Raw genomic sequence first — 6,213 nt, 5'->3', positions numbered from 1 at the left:
AGCAACATCAGAGTCTCAGTCGGCGACATCGTCGTTGTATGTAGTCGTTACTGAGCGGCTGCTTCTTATCTGTTGCTTGCATGTTGCCAGCTCTTTTTTGTCCTCTCTCTCTCTCTCTCTCCCTCTCCCTCTCTCTATTTCTCTATCTCGCTCGTTTGGTCGCCGTTTGCGCTCACTGCTGCTGCCTTGTATTTTTGCAAGCCGAGCTTACACAGCTTTTTTTTCGGCAAAATGACAGGATAACAGCCACATTTCCCAAATGCAAAAGCGTAGCAACAACAAACGCTGCCGCTGCAACTGGCGCATAAGCAGCTACAACAGCAACGGCAGCGGCAACGGCAACGGCAACATCGACGTATGCAGCGTCAACGGCCATGCCAATGGCAGCGGCGTCAATGCGTCTCAGCTGAAACGGTCAATGACCGACCGACTAAAAAACCAGCAATGGCAGCAGCAGCCGCCACACACATGCGCGCGCTCACACACACGCACACTCACACATGCCGCGCACATGTTGCTAACAAGCAGCCGCAGTAGCAGCAGCAGCAGTAACAGCAACAGCAACACCACCAGCAAAAGCAACAGCAACAGCAGAAACAACTGTAATCGCTTTTGGCAGCTGCCCACAAAAGCCGCCAAAATCCTTGCGATGCATTCAATTTTGCATTTTCACAAAAATGGCAAACAACAAACGTGCCCGTCGTTTTTGTTGTTTTGTTGTTGCTGCCGCCGTTGCTGTTGCTGTTGTTGTCGCTGCTGTTGCTGCTTCAATGTCAAGGAAGTTGAGCACACATGCACACACTTCCTTATGCGCTGCACGAGACCGCAAGCGGCAGCTAAAATATCACGCATACGTACAATGCATGACTCACAACAAAAACAACAGCAACAACCACAATACTTGAGAAGCAGCAGTTTCCCATGTGTTTGCAAAAGCTGCACAGTGGGCCCAAGGCAGCCAATATGTCAGTCAACACAATAAAAAGGGCGTCACTTGAAGAAATCTACAATTTGTTAATTACATTTAAAAGCCTTAAACATCGGAAATAAGACTTCATAAATGAAGTATTGAAAATACCTCTAAAATAAAAAAAAGACATACCTAAAATAGCTTGTGTTTTGTTTTGTGCTTTAAACCAACATATTTCTTTAAGAAAGTATTCATCTTTTTCCACAATTTTTTATGCTTTTGTGCAAAACAAAATTGCTATCTGCAAAATTTAATTTAACTAAATTGAAGTTTGTGTTATTGTTTCAATTTTGAAATGATTCTTCAATGTTGTCCATTGGCAATGTTTACTTTTGGAAAGAGCTTTTAAATTATTTAACAACTTGTTAGTATCTTCGATTTTATTCATATTTTTTTGTCAAAAAAACCTAATTGTTTGTTATTTATTACTTGTAAGACATTTGTTGCACATTTTTTATTTATTTTAACTAAATATGTATGTGCCTCAATAATATGTTCTAGACAACAGTTTAGTCTAATAAAATCCCACCAAGCTGCATGATTTTCTTTTTTTTTTTTTTGGCAGCTGGGGAATATCTTTCGAAGCTGTTGTGGACGCACTGTGCGCTGCTGTTGACTGTGCCCAGGTATGCGCGACGTCTGTGCGTATGTGTCTGTGTGTGTGTGTGTGTGTGCGAAGCATTTGAAATTGTACGCAACGGAGACGACGACGACGACGGCAACAACGATGACGACGGCGACAGAGACAGAGACGACGACAACAACGACAACGACAACGTCTTCTGCAGCGCCAGCGGCAGTGGCAGCAGCGTTGACTTGTAAACAGAAAAGTTCGTAAACCTTTAAAAGTGAAAGTAAAATCGGACGTAGACCTACATATACAAATGCAAAAGCGGCAACGACAGCGGCGACGACGACGACGACGACGATGTTGATAGCAACAGCATTTGTGTGTTTGGTGAGACTGTGCACAAGTCTGTGTGTGTGCCAAGAAGCGACAGCAGACAAACCAGAAAACTACACACGCACACATACACATACACATACACACACACACACACACACACACACACACGCATACAGACGCGTACGCTCGTTAATTGCAGAGGCAAAGCATCGAGTGTGTGTTGTTGGCAACTTTTTTTCATTTTTTCCTTTCTTAACTTGTCTCTTTGCACGATGGAGCGCTGGGCAGGGCCTTAAAGAACTTTTACGCATGCGCTGCATGCAAAACAATGCCAAAGAGTCAGCGCAAAACGAAAGATTTCAATGACACGAACTTGCAAAAGGGCACAATCAGAGCATTTGTCAATCAATCAAGCAGGCAATCACGCTTATGCTTATGCTGCCCACACATATAATTAAAATAATTGACTGCCAAATTGTAAAAACGAACTATTTATTTCAACAAAAAAGCCTTTAAGAATAACTTTTAAGGTTTTCCTCTCTTCTATCATTAACATAATAAATTAGATAAAATTTACATTTGAAGTGCGGAAATATAAACATTAGATAGAAACTAAAAGCATTGTGAGACAAACAATTATAATAATGAACAAAAGTTAGAATTAAAGGAAAGAAAAGTTATAAAATTTAAAGCTCATATTTGTCGACGTAATAAAAAAAAATCAATACACCAAAACAACAAACTTATCTGCAATTAAATATTTGTAGTAGCATTAAACAAAATAATATTTATTGTTGAGTCTATTCTTCTTTTTGTTGCTTTAAATTCCATATCATTTGTTTTATACTTGAGTTGGGTTTTCATTTTAATGGTTCAACAGCAGTATGCCTATTTGTGCTGACTTTTTTCACAATATCATGAGTAGCCATAGTATGAGTAGATGTGATTCCATTTGATCAGAGCACTGACATTTTAATACGTATATTATGTTTTTCCAGAACTTAACATTTGTTCTTTAAATACAGGCGAATGGAAATTATCGATGTGAATTAATTTTTAATACCGTCTGGAGTATAAGCGGAAATGTGCATGCCACATCATATTATCAATTAAGACAGTTCACAAATCTTCATACTTTATATAACAAATGCAGCAGCAACAACGACTACAACAACCCCTTGCAAATCAAATGGGAAGCCAGGCCAGAAATCTTAGTCATAAGGAACTGCAACAATGAATGAACTCTGTTGCTCGTTGTTGTCGTTGTTGTTGGCAATACGCCCCTGCAGCAACAACAACAACAACACCAATACCACCAACAGCCCATTTAACTTCCTGCTGATACCGTTACGTGTGCATTATGTGCAGCGGCAAAAAAAAACCCAAACGATACGTTTAAATCGTATTTCGCAAAATACGACAACACCAACAACAACAACACATATGTATAACCATTACCCACCCCAACAATAATGCGTTGGGATCAAAAGTCAATAAACTTTATATGTGTTCAATGAATTGTTTTTGCTGTGTGTGTGTTTTTTTTTTCCTTAATATATATAATTTTTTTTGGTTTTTTTTCGGGTAACTTTCACGTTTAGCGTCGGCGGCGTCGGTGGCCTGGCGGAGCCGCCAAAACGGCCGAGGGTCGAAAACTTTCATCATCGAGCGACGCTAGTAACGTCGCTGCCAGCGCTGACAGAGCCAGCAACGACTGCGGCCAAAATTAAACTGAAGAGTCAATAAACTTAAAAAATCACAAAAAAAAAAAACGACGCCACCATTCCGTTCACAGTTTCACACACCTGTGTGTGTACATATAAAAAGATGTGTGTTTGTGTGTGTGTGTTTGCATTACATAATAAGCAAAAACAAAAAACCAGCAGCAACAACAATAAATTCACGTTAAACAGCTGATCGCTGTTGATCGTCGCAAAGCGAAAAGTTTGTCAACCCCAAACAAAATAAATACAAAATAAATACAAAATAAAAAAAAATAACAGAAAAAAATATAAACAATTTTTAAAATCACCATACATTCAGATATATTGGTGAGGGAGACGTAGGTAGGTGTCGGGAAAGGTCATTGGTTTGCGTTTCGAGCACCGGAAGCGTGCCAAAAATATCTAAACGCTGAGCTAAAAATATGCAATAAATTTTTAGCAACTGTTTTAAAATTGTAGGTGAACATCGAATGCAAAGCAACCACGCTCAGTCACTCAATCAGTCAATCAATCAGCTACAAAAGATGGGAAGTATATTAAATCTTTGGCTCCGAACCATGCCAACAACTCAATCAAAAGCACTCAATCGGCACTTAAACAAAAGCAATGAATGCAGTTTAAATCGTATACAGAATACATAAAACTAATCAACAATCAGTAGTCAATCCGTGTTCAATGGAAGAATAAACTCCGCAATCATCATGCAATGGTCAATCAGCAATAAAGAAGGGTAAACTAATAACCAATATTCAATATTTAAGCAATAAGCCGCAAACAAAGGCCCAGAATCAGTTATGAATTCACAATCAACAATGTTTTGATCAACCATTGATCGGAAACAGACATCAAATCAGGAAATCAGGATAAAAGCAGTAAACGGAAGCACCCATCAACATTTGAGAATCGATAATACACAATCGAGTTTATCAATCAAAACAAACAAACACAAACAAACAAAACAATCAACCAGGAATAACAACGATCTACAAGGCACAATTTAAAAAGTATATAAAAGCAACATTTTAAGATAAAATTCAAAATCTTCAATCATTCCGAACAAGCAAAAATAACATCAATCAACAGGCAATCCACTGAATATAATCGATCATTAAGCTTCGATCAAATATTTGACTTTAAATCAAAAATCAGAGGCTGCAAAAAACCGCTGAGAAAAAACGCATATTGTCATCAATATGTTCAATCAATCCAATATAGTAAAAATCAACATTCAATCATTTCAATTTCAAGCAACAATCAACAGACCGCAAGAATCAATTTAATAACTAAACATCACTCAACAACCAACAATATTCCATAAGCAGCAGCAACAACAATAACACCAACAACAACAACTGTGCAAACGTTGACTTTTGTGTGGTTATCGTTCATTGATCTCTTATGTATACAAGAAATAAAAAATAAATAAAAAAGAAGAAAAACGTTATTTGGCGGGCAACAAACCGGCAACAAGCCCAAAAAGCGGAAGCAGCTTAGAACAGCTGACCAACAGCTGTTTCGGCCGAGCTTCGAACAAGTCGTAGCGACTGTCAAAAAATATAATTTAAAAAAAATTATAATAATGAGAAGAAGAAAAAAAAAGCGAAAAACGTTTTACACTTTGTTTCGCTCACGTTTTCTAAAAGTCAACGACGTCTCGTCTCTGACTCTGACTCTGGCTCTGACTCCGATTCGACGTCAACGTCACAGTCACAGCCACCGTCAACGTCGTCGCAGTCGTCTCTGCTGCCACGCATTGTTCCTGGTTGCATATTTGGCTTATTGAAAGCGGCCAAGCACGGCGAGACTTGAGACTGAGACTGAGACTTAAAAAAAACTGTCTGCGGTCAACGAACTCACAGTTCGCTCAAAGCCACGACGCCGCTGCTGGCGTTGCGCACTTTTGCCAATCGCTGGCCTGACAGCGCTGCCAACACCACCGCCAACGCCAACGCAGACGTCATCGTCAGCGTCGCTGTCCAATATACGAGTACTGCCGCCAACGCTGCTGTATCCATGACGATGCGGTGACTGAAACTTCTAATGGCCAATGGACCATTTTCGAACGCATCAGCTGTGTCGACACAACAACAACAACAGCAACAACAACTAATACAACAACAACAGCAGCAATCGTGGCCAAAATCAATTAGAAAGCTATGCGCTCCATCAAACCTACAAACCAATAAACCAATAAACCAACCAACAACCAACCAATAAGCCAACCAATCAACCAACGACGTCGTCGTTGTTGCCATCGTCATCACCATCGTCTGCCACCATCGGCGAGGCGATGGCAACTCTCGCTTCACATTTTGGTGGCTCAGTTTTTTCTGCTTTTTTTTTATGGAAATTTTGAATATGGAAAGCATTTGGGTAGAGCGGTGAATGCCTCTCCACTCATCTGGAGCAAGTGAGTGGAGTAGAGTGGACTGAAGCTGAAGCTGAAGCAGAAACTGAAGCTAAAGCTGAACAGTAACTTGTCTGTGTTCTAAATGCAATCGCTTTCCAAAAAGAAAAGAAAAAAACATCAACTGCAATTTGCTACATTATTGCCAACAAAGGGCAAACATATCCGAGTGAATGTTAAGTGCACTTCACTACTCAAGGCACTC

The sequence above is a fragment of the Scaptodrosophila lebanonensis genome, unplaced genomic scaffold, assembly GCF_003285725.1.
Source record: "Scaptodrosophila lebanonensis strain 11010-0011.00,11010-0021.00 unplaced genomic scaffold, SlebRS2 tig00000159-arrow-arrow-pilon, whole genome shotgun sequence".
NCBI lineage: Eukaryota > Metazoa > Arthropoda > Insecta > Diptera > Drosophilidae > Scaptodrosophila > Scaptodrosophila lebanonensis.
Note: the sequence above shows the minus strand (reverse complement) of the source record.